Consider the following 14526-nt stretch of genomic DNA (forward strand, 5'->3'; position numbering starts at 1 on the left):
ATGCAGAACTCACGGAAATCAGTTACTGATAAAACTGGTTTAGGGTTCAGTACCCAAGATGAAATGATTCCCAATGATACTCGACCCAAACTGAATATGGATAAAGGGAAATACATTCACTTTGTCAAATCAGTTATGGTACAAGAACAAGCTGAGCCAAGTAAACTGGTTGAACAGCCTACTGAAAGTACGAACAAAGCTAGAAGATATGGTATTGTTTATAGCCCAAAAGTTTTAACTGACTCACGTAGTCAGTCATCAAAACGATTTAGCAGAAAATATTCAAATGGCTACTCCAATTACAATAACAGCAAGCCGGTTCAGAAAAGATATCAGCGGAACAATCAGTCGAACAAAGCTAAATTACATGTTGTATCATCTGCACACTACACACCAAACACACACAAATCGAGAAAGACCATCTAGAATACAACAACTGGACAGTCAGTCAGACTAATCCAAGTCTGGGTTCCAAAAGGACTAATCAGCTTAGGACCCAAATAGAAAAGCGTACCAAAAATTATATCTTGTATGTGACTGCAGGTAACAGGTACAATTAAGGAATCAATCTGGTACTTGGATAGTGGATGCTCACGACACATGACGGGAAATGCAGATCTGTTATCTCAACTGATTAAATACACTGGACCAAACATCAGTTTTGGAGATAATTCCAAAGGTAAAACTGTGGGTAAAGGTAAGCTTATCCATGGTAACTTTACCATTAATGATGTTTTATAAGTTGAGAATCTCAAGTATAATCTGATTAGCATCAGTCAGTTATGCAATAACGGATTCTCAGTTCAGTTTGACAAATACTCTTGTTCATTTAAAGACTCAACTGATGAGGTTATTCCAACTGGCAAACGGTGTGGAAACACTTACAAAGTCAGTTGGAATGATCAACCTTATGCACCAGTATGTTTCATTGCTTCAAAAATTTCTAAAAACTGGTTGTGGCATAAGAGATTGAACCACCTGAACTTTAAATCCATTGCATATCTGAGTAACCACGATCTTGTAACTGGTTTGCCCAAAATGGACTTTGTCAAAGATAAAATTTGTTCAGCATGTCAGTTTGGTAAAGAAGTAAAATCTTCTTTTAAAAACAAGGGCCGAAAATCTTCTTCCCGATGCTTAGAACTATTACATATGGATCTTTTTGGTCCAATACCAATCATGAGCTTAGGGAGAATGAAATACACCTTGGTGATTGTGGATGATTTTTCAAGATTTACTTGGGTTATTTTTCTCAAATCTAAAGACCAAACTGCTGCACAACTGATAAAGATTTTCAAAAGATTATTAAATGAAAAATCAGTTAGAATTGATAGAATCAGATCTGATCGAGGAACTGAATTCATCAATCAAACTCTTTCAAATTTTTTAGAAAATGCTGGAATTAAGCATGAGCTCTCAGCAGCTAGAACTCCTCAGCAAAATGGTGTAACTGAAAGGAGAAACCGGACTCTTAAAGAAGCTGCTAGAACAATGCTTGCTGATTCGGGCATTTCTCAAAGGTTTTGGGAAGAGGCAGTAAACACTGCGTGGTATACTCAAAACAGATCGATGATTAATAAGAATCATATGAAAACACCATATGAGATCTGACATGGAAAAAAAAGTGTGGTCTCCTACTTTAAAATATTTGGCTGCAGATGTTTTATTCTCGATAATGGTAAAAATCATTTAAAAAACTTTGATGCAAAATCTGCAGAGAGAATATTTCTTGGATATTCTTCAGTTAGCAAAGCATATAGAGTTGTCAATAAAAATTCTTTGAATGTTGAAGAATCTATCCATGTTGTTTTTGAAGAAAACGCTCTAACTGATAAGCCAACTGATCCAGTTGAGCTAATTGATAGACTTACAGAGATCAGTTTGGAGGATGAAGATGAAGAAGATAATCATATCAATAACAACAACCTCCAAACACAAGAACCAGAAGTACTAGAACAACCAGTTGAACAGGAAGCTATTCCTGATGTTCAGTTGGAGAAGCCTATTGAGAATATTCAACTGCTAACTGATGAAGCTCTAACTGATATAGATGCAGTTACCAACTTGGATACAACAAACACTGAACTCAGATGGAAGAAATCACATCCTCCAGAATTGGTGAAAGGTAATCCATCTGATTTGGTAAGAACAAGAAATCAGATGCTTAATTTATTTATTCATTCAGCTTTCGTCTCACAATTGGAACCAAAGAAAACTGATGAGGCTCTTGCTGCTCCAAACTGGATAAATGCAATGCAAGAGGAGCTGAATCAGTTTACCCATAACAATGTCTGGAACTTAGTTCCAAGACCACTTTCAAAAACTGTTATAGGTACAAAATGGGTATACATGAACAAACTGAACGAAGATGGTTCAGTTTTGCACAACAAGGTGAGACTGGTAGCAAAAGGATATAGGCAGGAAGAAAGAATTGACTATGATGAAACATATGCCCCAGTTTCAAGACAGGAAGCCATCCGAATATTCCTTGCCTATGCATCATTCAAGCACTTCAAAGTCTACCAGATGGATGTGAAGAGCGCATTTTTAAACGGTCAGCTGCAGGAAGAAGTCTATGTAGAGCAACCTCCAGGTTTCATCAATCATACTTTTCCTGATCATGTCTACCATTTGAACAAAGACTTATATGGTTTTAAACAAGCTCCAAGAGCTTGGTATGAAACGCTTTAAAAATTCCTAACTGAGCATGATTTTTCAGTTGAATCAGTTGATAAGACCTTGTTCAAATTCTCTAAGAATGATCATATTCTACTTGTTCAAATTTACGTTGATGATATTATATTTGGGTCAACTAACCCCAAATTATGCGAGAAGTTTGCTAAGTTGATGCAGGACAAATTCAAAATGAGCATGATGGGTGAACTGACATTTTTCCTTGGACCGCAAGTGAAGCAACTGGAAACTGGTATCTTTATCAGTCAGACCAAATATACGAAGGAACTGCTTAAGAAATTTGGCATGGAATCATGCTGAGCAGCAAGCACTCCCATGAGTTCACCAGTCAAACTAGACAATGATCACGGGGGAATATCAGTTGAGGCGACATTATACAGAGGTTTAATAGGTTCATTGTTGTACCTAACTGCTAGTCGTCCTGATATTGTATTTGTTGTATGCATGTGTGCTCGATTTCAAGCAAACCCTTAGCAATCACATTTCTCAGCCGCCAAAAGGATTTTAAAATACCTTAAGGGTACACAAAATGTTGGGTTGTGGTATTGTAAAGACTCGTCTTTCAATTTAGTTGGATATTTAGATGCAGATTATGCAGGATGTAAGGTTGATCGAAAAAGTACAAGTGGATCATGTCAGTTTCTAGGAGACAGACTGATCTCTTGGTTCAGCAAGAAGCAAACATCCATAGCTACTTCCACGACTGAAGCAGAATATCTTGCTGCTGGAAGTTGCTGTGCTCAACTGCTCTGGATTCAGCAACAACTGAAAGACTATGGAGTTATCGCCAAGGAATCGCCTTTATTTTGTGATAATTCAAACACAATTGCTATCACGTATAACCCAGTTCTTCACTCAAGGACCAAGCACATTGATGTCAGGCATCACTTCATCAGAGATCATTCCTTGAAGAAGGACATCAGACTAGAATATGTCTCAACTGAGCAGCAAGCAGCTGATATCTTCACCAAACCACTACCCGAGACTAGGTTTTCTCACTTTTGCAACATACTTGGTTTAATAGACTTATTTTAATTAGTTCTCCATGACTATATCTCAGTTGTTAATATATTTGTGCTATTTATCTAACTCTTAACTGATGTTAGCTTGTCAGTTTGTTATTATGATTCAGTTAGTCACCTATTTTTTAGCTAATGAGATTAAATATTGCAGAAAAATAAAAGAAAACGCTAAACAAAATGAGTCTTTATTTAAAAAAAATTTTGCGGATTACACAAAAATATTCTTCTTCAACAAAAGCCCTCTATTTTTTCATCCAAACGGATATTTCGCCAGTTGCAGTCTTAAGAAAACTATCAGAAACAGCTATTCGCTCCAGAATAGTCCTCTCCTTGTGGAGCATCAGCTGGTAGACATAACCATCCTCAAAGAGGTTCGCCGTCTCGGTGACGTGCAAACGCTCTCTATACTTTTCCAGCTTTGCCAACACTCTAGGAGTGTTCGCTTCTCCACATTCATAGAGGAACTGGAGTCCTTGCTGCTCCTCCCAATAGCGAAGAATTTTATGAAAAACCTCATCTTCCATATCAACTTTACGTTTCTCCTCAGCAGTGTTCATAAACTCTTCAGCGATATCTGGAAGCTTTGAGCTACTTGCACCTGCCATTTTATCTGCTGAATATTCGTAACTCATATGTTTGATACTAACTGAGCCACTTCTATTTATAGCGCAGGGTCAAGGAAGATGAAAGGGCTCAGTCACTGCAGCAGACGATTAATCTTCCAAGCATAAGATTTTATTTAATTAATCTTGCTTAAGTTCGCTTAATATTTATATGCATTTATTAAGGGGGAATATTGGTTTTAAGAGGTTAACTGAGAAGACAGAAGTTAGTAAATCTTCAGCTGAAAGAACAAAGTTTAACAACTGATCGTTCAGTCGGATATTCCACTAATCTTCTCACATACGTTAACCAATTAACCATTTTTTTATTCCAAATTAAGTGACGTGACTATCTATCAAGCATTAAATGCTATCTTTCAGCAAATGACAAGTTGAATCGTGGACTCATATAATCCACATATTTACTACACACGTTCTCAACACACAAACACACGTTTTTATTGCAAAATTTTCATGGACTGACACGTGTCCAATAATACGAACAGTCGCGTAGAAAAGTACTTTTCCTGCTCTATTTCAGTTCTTCTTCTTACGCTTATCCAAATTTCTCAGAGCAAAAGCAAATTCATGCCTTTCTTTTCGCAGAAAATCATTCAGCTCAAATGGCAAACCAGATTCCAGCGCGTATGTTGAATGCTATGGCAATCAATTTTGATTCAGTCCTATCTATTAAAGAAGCCGAGGTCAAGAATGTATTTCAGAAGCTTCAATCAGCTGGACTCCTAACATTCTTGGGACAATCTTCCCAAGAGATCTATCCAAAGGAGCTTTTCGATTTCTACTCCAGTGGATTTATCAATCAGGATGGAAGCATCTCATTTACTGTATGGTCAGTTGTTGACCATATCTGAAGACTCTTTTGGTGAGATATTCTTGTTGCCGTCTGATGGATTGGCACACCTTGGTGATGTTAAAGCATCAAATATTGAAGAGATGCAGACACAACTCTCCGCTGATGGACTAAAAATCAAAGTTTCCGATCCAAAGAAAGAACTAAAATATGAGGTTCAGTTGTTGGCTGACATTGTAGCCAAGTGGTTATTGGCAAAGGCATGATCCTTTGCTGCCGTTACCTTGGAGAAATTTCAAGCCCTTACCATTATCATGGCAGGACGAAGACTCAAATGGATGCAACTCACCTTCAACATATTGAAAAACATGCTTCAATCCACCAAACAGTCCAAAGGATTTGCTGTTCAGTTGAGCTATTTGCTGAAAATCAAAGGGTTGGTGGCTGATGATTCTGAAAGATCATCCAAATTCAAAGTTTTCAATGCTAAGAATATTCTGCCGCCCAAAGCCAAACTGGATCTTACTCATGGTCAATTCGTCAAGATCAAAAAGGAGATTGGAGCACAGCAGGCTGCTCCCAAGTCTGTAAAAAGAGCAAAAACTCTGGCACAGCTGAAGACCTCCAAGAGGAAGCTGATTGTCAGTGAATCGGAATCGGAGAAAACTCCATCTCCCAAAGTTACCAAAAAGCCCAGAACTCAGAAAACCAAGCAAATAGTTTCGCTGGAATCTATTCAAACTGAAAGGCTGAAACCTTCAGACGCTCAACAGCCTATTCAGGCTATTCCTCTAAAAGCCATTTCAGCTGAAGTTTCAGCAAGAGATCAGTTGCCTCAATCAACTGATCCATCCAAAAAGGTCATCAACTCAGCAGGTGAAAAGGAGTCAGTCAGGGCCGTATCGTCTCTGCAAACTGTCAATCGCCCTACCATTTTTTGCTCAGGCTCGACCTAAAGGGATCACTATTCAAGAACGGGTGGAAACGACTCGTTTGGGTCTGAAAATTCAACACATTCTTTCTGATGAGAAAGGCAAGGGCAAGATGATTGAAGAGCCCAGGCCAACAAATGCAATCCATGTTAGAGTAGGTGCACGTCGAGCCAAGTGTTGGCCGAGTGTTCACAATGAAACTCTATGTATAAGCAATCTTTATTTTAATAATATTTGAAATTATTGTTTTGGCACATCTTTATCTATATACTCATGCTAGTTGCATAGATAAAGCACTTGAATATACAAATAGTAGAAAGAATATGAGATGCTCATATGATGAGTATCATGAAACTCATATTTGGAATACTGTATATTCTAAACGGTTCCTAGTCGATTCAGCCGCCGCTAAGAAGGATATAGGCCGCTCGAGCTTGAGACTAGTATCTGCGATGTGAGTACCATGTTTCGTTGGTAAGGGACATTATGATGTCCGAGCAAGCAGATAGGTGCTCTTGGTAGAGTGCACTGAACAACCCTCCATTAAAGGACTTTCCAAATGGTTCTCACTTATCGAGTGTAAAAGTCCTAGTTTATGGTTGTACACCATTAGTCCTTATGACCCGGGACAACATTGAGACTCTATGTGCTAGAATTACACTTTGACTTGTTTACCGACTCTCATGGGGTCATCAGGTGGCAAGGTTGGGTGTTCTGTCGAAACATATAGGAGTCGATGCATTGTAGTCGGGGATTCACCGCTTACCTACGGGTATGGATATCCTATGTGTTTTTCATGTATATGTAGTTTGAAATCTCTGATCAGAGTATGGTGGTAATTATGAAAGGGGTTTCATAGATTACACCATCGATGCAACTACGACATGACACATAGTATCGATTCATTGACAACTCTCGATAAACCAATGGTTGTCGAATCGGTCGGGATATATGAGTTGAAGGGACCGTACTGTACGCTAACCATAATTGAATGGTTCTTGCAGGCACTATCATTTGATACCTAGGGAATCATGTAAGCGATGCTGCTAGGCGTTTAACATGATTGGTTGGGTACTATCAGACTTGAGTTCTGACGTTCTTATTATCAAGGAGTTGATAAGTAAGAATGGAGCAATTGGGGTATGCTCGAATAAGGACATGTTTAGTCCGAATCACATGGAGATGTGAACCCGCGGCTAGTTGTATCAATGAACCATTGAGGGCCACACAAGTACTAGCTTTCTAGATCCCGATGAGAAGTAAAATAGTTCAATGTGTTGAACGGCTTATAAATGAGTTTATAAGCGTAAAGAAAATGGAAGTATGACTTCTATGAGAGAAATGTAAATTTTAATTTATGGAAGTGTTCCTAAATTAAAATTTGGCCAAGTAAATAATGTATTTGAAAATTGTGATTTTCATAAACATTATTATGGACTAAATTAAATTAATTCAAGTGTTGAATTAATTAAACACTAGTGGACCTAGTAGAGTCCAAATAATTAAATTAATTCAAGTGTTGGATTAATTAAATCATATGGAGTCTTGTAGAGCTCAATTAAAATAATTATTTAACTAGTGGGACTTGGGTAAATTCAAGTAATGTTTAATTAGTCTCAAATATGTTTGAGATAATTAAATTTAGTCCATGGTTTTTAATTTGATTAAAAACCATATAATATACATGCATGGGAGGTGAAAGGTTGGGAGACTACTTTTTGTGTTTTCAAGGCATGGCATGCAACTTTTGTTTTTGCTTTTCTCACAACCAAGACAAGAAAATTAAGACACACTCCTTCCCTCCCACTCTCCACCTTGGCCGAAATTTTCAATTTTTCTCTCCAAGTTTTTCTCTCATTTTTCTTCTTCAAGTGTTGAGGAAGAAATATTCTTCTCATTGAAAAATCTTCTTGTTTTTCTAGTGCAAAACAAGAAGGGATTTACCTAGCAAGTGGTGGGCCTAATTTTGAAGGTTGGAAGCTTGTAGATTAGTCATCCTTTGAAGAGCTAAGGTGTTTACACCTTAGTTGGAGCCATACATCAATCCTTGTGATTGATAGGTACATTTCTTAACACACTATGAATGTCATTTTATGTTTATTGTATTTGCTACACAAGAATGTTGGTGGCCGAAAATTTTATGCTAAAATCAAAATTTTTGTGCTTCCGTTGCGCTTCCGGTCACCGTAACCGATCCCCTTTCAAGTGGTATCAGAGCTATGGTTACGATTTTGTGTAGCATTTGCAAGATATTATATTGAGATTGATTTCTAACCGCATGAGTGTAATTTTTGCAACCAAAACCGAGGCATTTTGTGGGGTGTTTCGGGCAGCATGTTGCTGCCCGTTTCGGGCAGCTCGGGCTGCCCATAGTGCTGCCCGTTTCGGGAAGCAAGGGCAGCCCGAGGGGCTGCCCGAACAGCCCCTTTATATTTAAAAAAAAAAAAAAAAATTTTTGGCATGTTGGCCGGAATCCGGCGACGGAGCTCCGGCGACGGCGATGACGACTAGGGTTTTCAAAATGTGTTTTGAAATATCAAAGTGTCACGGGCCTTGAGTTGTTGGACCATTGGATGGCTAACACATTTGTGAAATTTTAAATGGGCCAAAATGTTTTTGGTGAAAAATGAATTTTTGGGCCCTTAAGTTTAAATTTACAAAAGTTGCAAATATTTTCTCATGAAATAAATAATTTAAGTTGGACTTTAATTATTTATAGTAAATGGTGATTTACAAGAAATTCGGTTATAAATAAATTAATTTGAAAGTAGACAAAGGTGTTTGTATACTTTGTTAATTTAGTTTATAATCGTGGCGGTTAGTGATTGGATCAAGATATATAATATTGGATCAATTAATTATTGTGATAATTAATTGATGGTGTATGATATGTGATATTATGCATGAAGGATGATCAAAAGCCCAAGCCCAATTTGCTAGGTGTATGCTAGGATATTTTGTGTTGAATGATTGTAATAATTATCAAATTTATAAAGTGGGCTTGGTTTATGGCCCGTTCCCACCCCATGAGATGTATCCCTATTTGCCATGGATATTTATTTGTAAATATTAGTATAGTGGATGATCAAGATTGGAAGATGGTGGCCATGATGATTATGAAGATCGAAGACATGTAAATATTGGAAGCTAATGTAATAGTTGCATTTGCATCCCATGCATTTCCCTAGGATTGGACCTAGGCCCGTGTTTAGCTCACACGGGCCATTAGTGTTGGGGCGATTGATCATCCTTATTTTGTTTACTGTTTATAATATATGCATGATATGTTATAAATAATGAGTATGTGCGTTATTATTATGATAATAACAAAGTTGCATGAATCCGGCAAACATACGATCAAACATGGCGAGCTTTTAAATAAAATTAATGATGAGACCTTTCAAAATTAAAAACCCTCATTTTGAATAAGATTCAAAATTAATATCAAGCCCGAAAAGGGGAATTATAAATTTGTTTATAATTTCCATGTCTTCCATCGACAATGGGTGCATGATGAACGCTACCCGTGCTCGGGGCTCGGCTCATATTATTGGGGGGGCCTTGGGTGCCGGAAAGCTGTGACATCCATTGACATGGTGATGTGAACTACGTGGAACTCCCATGATTTCGGCTCATATTATTGAGGGAACTCATGGCGACCGTCCATTAAGGTTCAATATCGATGGGTTAGGCTTGACACGTGAAGATGAACGACGTCATATTATTGGGTCCTAATCAAACGTGAGACAAAAGTTTACGTAGAGGGTTGCATGGAGATGCAATTGGAAACTACCTTTTAGGAATTGTGATTGGCTGATATTATTCGGGATCATAATTCGCTAGTTGGACCTTACGTACCTACTGAGGAAAGGAGTTTCCCGTTTTCACTAGAGGGTAGTGAAAGATGTCAAAACAGTGGGAGCGAATATTTATAAAGTAAAAGTCCATACTTTATATCTTACTAAATATTTTGAAATAGTCATCAACATTTATCTGTTTTCACTTTTCAGTACAAATTGACAATGTCTTCGATTCGCAATCCGATATCTGCAATACTCGACAAACACATGTTAACCGGACCTAATTACCTCACTTGGCTAAGAAACCTAAAAATCGTCTTGAATTCGGAAAGGATAGCATATACACTTACTGAGTCGCCCCCTGTTGAGGCTCCGACTGACTGCACTCCTGAGGAATTGCAGACTTACAAGGAATGGTGTGACCATGACTTGAAAGCCAGGTGTTATATGCTGACTTCTATGAATGATGAGCTACAGAGGCGTTTTGAGGATGCAAAGAGTGCTGCTGACATTCATTTGCATCTCAAGGAGCTCTTTGGAGAGCAAACACGGCCTCTTCGGCATGCTACCGTCAAGGAGCTAATCACTTTACGCATGCGAGATGGGGCCTCGGTCCATGAGCATGGCCTAAAAGTGATTGGGCTCGTGGACAAGCTCGTTGGCATGGATTTGATGTTGCCTTTGGAGTTGACCACTGACGTGTTACTCTTGTCACTGCCTAGCTCGTTTGATCCTTTTGTGGTGAATTTCAATATGAACAAGATGGAGCCGACCCTTGAGGAGTTGGTGAACATGCTTGTGACCTTTGAGTCCACCATCAAGAATGAGAAGCTGGTTCTTTATGTGGGTTCTTCATCTGGTACGAAGATTGATCCACATGGGAAGGGAAAGAAGCGTTCTTTCCAACGTCCCAAGAAGAACGTGCCCTTGATGAGGCAATCTCCGAATCCCGTTGTGGCAGCCACACCAGTTAAGGCTGACAAGACTGCTGATGAATGTCATCACTGCAAGAAGCCTGGACATTGGAGGCGTAACTGCTGGGAATATCTTGCCCAGAAGGGTTCTGGAAATGGTATGTTCTTTATCGAAGTAAACATTTCAATTAACTCTACTTCTTGGGTATTAGATACCGGCTGTGGCTCACATCTCTGTAATGAGTTGCAGGTGATGGGAAGAAGTAGGAGGCTCAGGGAAGGTGAGACCTTCTTGAGGATGGGCAATGGGGCAAGAGTTGCTGCCAAGGCTTAGGAGATGTTTACTTATTGTTGAACAATAATTTTAAGTTAATTTTTAAGAGATGTTTTGTTTGTACCTGATTTGGTAGGAAAACTTTGTTTCCATTTCTATGTTGATAAAAATGGATATTCTTGTTTATTNAGAAGCCTAGACATTGGAGGCGAAACTGCTGGGAATATCTTGCCCGGAAGGGTTCTGGAAATGGTATGGTCTTTATCGAAGTAAACATTTCAATTAACTCTACTTCTTGGGTATTAGATACCGGCTGTGGCTCACATCTCTGTAATGAGTTGCAGGTGATGGGAAGAAGTAGGAGGCTCAGGGAAGGTGAGACCTTCTTGAGGATGGGCAATGGGGCAAGAGTTGCTGCCAAGGCTTAGGAGATGTTTACTTATTGTTGAACAATAATTTTAAGTTAATTTTTAAGAGATGTTTTGTTTGTACCTGATTTGGTAGGAAAACATTGTTTCCATTTCTATGTTGATAAAAATGGATATTCTTGTTTATTTGGCAAAAGTGTTTGCAATATTTACAAGAATGAATGTTTGATTGGTACTGGTGAACTTGAAAACGATCTCTATAACTTAAAATTGAAAGATATTCCACTAAATGTCCATTTAAAGACAGACACCATATGAGATATGGATGGGTAAGTCTCCCAAATATTCTTATCTTAGAATATGGGGGCCCTGCTTATATGAAGCAGGTAGTGGGAGATAAATTGGATTGTTGATCCATTTTATGTAACTTTGTGGGATATCCAAGGAATTCCGTTGGATATTATTTCTATCATCCCCAAGAAACAAAGGTGTTTGTTTCTAAGAATGCAACCTTTTTGGAAAAGGAATTTCTATTGGATAGAAAAGGGGAGATGATAGAACTCGAAGAGGTTCGAGAGACACCCACAATTGTAGAACCCACACCCGAAGAGCCAAGAGAGGAGATACAAGCTCCTAGAAGATACGAGAGAGTCTCGAGACCACCTATGAGGTATGGTCTGCTTCTTGAAGAGGGCCATGATGAGCCTATTCATGGATGTGATCCAAGGACCTTCAAGGAAGCGTTATCTGATGCCGATTCATCCAAGTGGCTTGAAGCAATGGAATCTGAGATGAATTCCATGCATTCGAACCAAGTGTGGGATCTTATGGATCCACCTGAGGGAACGGTTCCCATAGGGACTTGGGGCGGATGGGAAGGTATTGACCTTCAAGGAGCGATTGGTGGCAAAAGGATATACTCAAAGACAAGGAGTTGACTTTGAGGAAACCTTTTCTCCAATTGCAATGTTCAAGTCTATAAGGATATTGCTAGCCATGGCTGCATGGTATGACCATGAGATATGGCAGATGGATGTCAAGACAGTCTTTCTTAATAGGGATTTTAAGAAAGTGATTTACATGTCTCAACCTGAAAGGTTTACATCTATCGGAAGTGAGCATTTGGTATGCAAACTTCAGAGATCTATTTATGGTCTAAAGCAGGCATCTAGGAGTTGGAACCTCAGATTCGATAGTACAATCAAAGAGTTTGATTTTACTAAGAATCCTGAGGAACCCTGTGTGTATAAGAAGGTCAGTGGGAGTGTGGTGACATTCCTTGTGCTTTATGTTGATGACATTCTACTCATTGGGAATGATGTAGGAATGTTGCAATCAACTAAGATATGGTTAGTGAGTAAGTTCTCGATGCAGGACTTGGGTGAAGCATCTTTTGTATTGGGAATACAGATCTATAGAGATAGTTCAAGAAGATTGCTTGGTCTCACCCAGTCCACATACATGATGCCATCGTGAAGCGGTACTCGATGGATGAGTCCTAGAGAGGACATCTACCAATGTGTCATGGCGTGTCCCTATCCATGTCTATGTCACCCAAGACTGATGTAGAGATAGCGGCGATGACGAGCATTCCTCATGCATCTGCGATTGGTAGCATCATGTATGGGATGATATCTACACGTCCTGACGTGGTTTTAGCACTAAGTGAAGTGTATAGATATCAATCGAACCCTGGTCTTCCACACTTGAAAACTGTGAAAGACATCCTCAAGTAATTGAGAAGGACCAGTAAGTTGTTATTGGTCTATGGGGTGGAGAACTGAAATTGGAAGGCTATACTGACTCTAGCTTCCAAAGCGATATCGATGACTCAAAGTCAACCTCTAGGTTCGTATTCATGCTCATTGGTAATGCTGTCTCTTGGAAGAGTTCCAAGCGAGACAGTACTGCGGATTCCACCACTGAGGCCGAATACATTGCTGCATCGGATGCAGCAGAGGAGGCTGTTTGGATAAGGAATTTCGTCCAAGAGTTGGACGTCATTCCTAATGGAGTTGCTCCTATCCCGGTGTTTTGTGAAACACGGGAGCCATAGCTCAGGCAAAGGAGCCAAGGTCTCATCAGAAATCCAAACAAGTATTGAGAAAGTACCACAACCTCGGAGAGATTGTGGAAAGAGAAGTGTCTATCGACTAAGTCGGCTCCGCAGATAATGTTGCTGATCCACTAGCTAAGCCTTTACCTGAACCATTATTCGAGATGCATCGCGAATCAATTGGTTTGAAGTATATGGGTAGTTGGCTCTAGTGCAAGTGGGAGATTGTTAGAGTAGGTGCACGTCGAGCCAAGTGTTGGCCGAGTGTTCACAATGAAACTCTATGTATAAGCAATCTTTATTTTAATAATATTTGAAATTATTGTTTTGGCACATCTTTATCTGTATACCCATGCTAGTTGCATAGATAAAGCCCTTGAATATACAAATAGTAGAAAGAATATGAGATGCTCATATGATGAGTATCATGAAACTCATATTTGGAATACTGTATATTCTAAACGGTTCCTAGTCGATTCAGCCGCCGCTAAGAAGGATATAGGCCGCTCGAGCTTGAGACTAGTATCTGCGATGTGAGTACCATGTTTCATTGGTAGGGGACATTGTGATGTCCGAGCATGCAGATAGGTGCTCCTGGTAGAGTGCACTGAACAACCCTCCATTAAAGGACTTTCCAAGTGGTTCTCACTTATCGAGTGGAAAAGTCCTAGTTTATGGTTGTACACCATTAGTCCTTATGACCCGGGACAACATTGAGACTCTATGTGCTAGAATTACACTTTGACTTGTTTACCGACTCTCATGGGGTCATCAGGTGGCAAGGTTGGGTGTTCTGTCGAAACATATAGGAGTCGATGCATTGTAGTCGGGGATTCACCGCTTACCTACGGGTATGGATATCCTATGTGTTTTTCATGTATATGTAGTTTGAAATCTCTGATCAGAGTATGGTGGTAATTATGAAAGGGGTTTCATAGATTACACCATCGATGCAACTACGACATGACACATAGTATCGATTCATTGACAACTCTCGATAAACCAATGGTTGTCGAATCGGTCGGGATATATGAGTTGAAGGGACCGTACTGT

This window comes from Primulina huaijiensis, chromosome 4, assembly GCF_012295235.1.
Source record: "Primulina huaijiensis isolate GDHJ02 chromosome 4, ASM1229523v2, whole genome shotgun sequence".
NCBI classification, from domain to species: domain Eukaryota; kingdom Viridiplantae; phylum Streptophyta; class Magnoliopsida; order Lamiales; family Gesneriaceae; genus Primulina; species Primulina huaijiensis.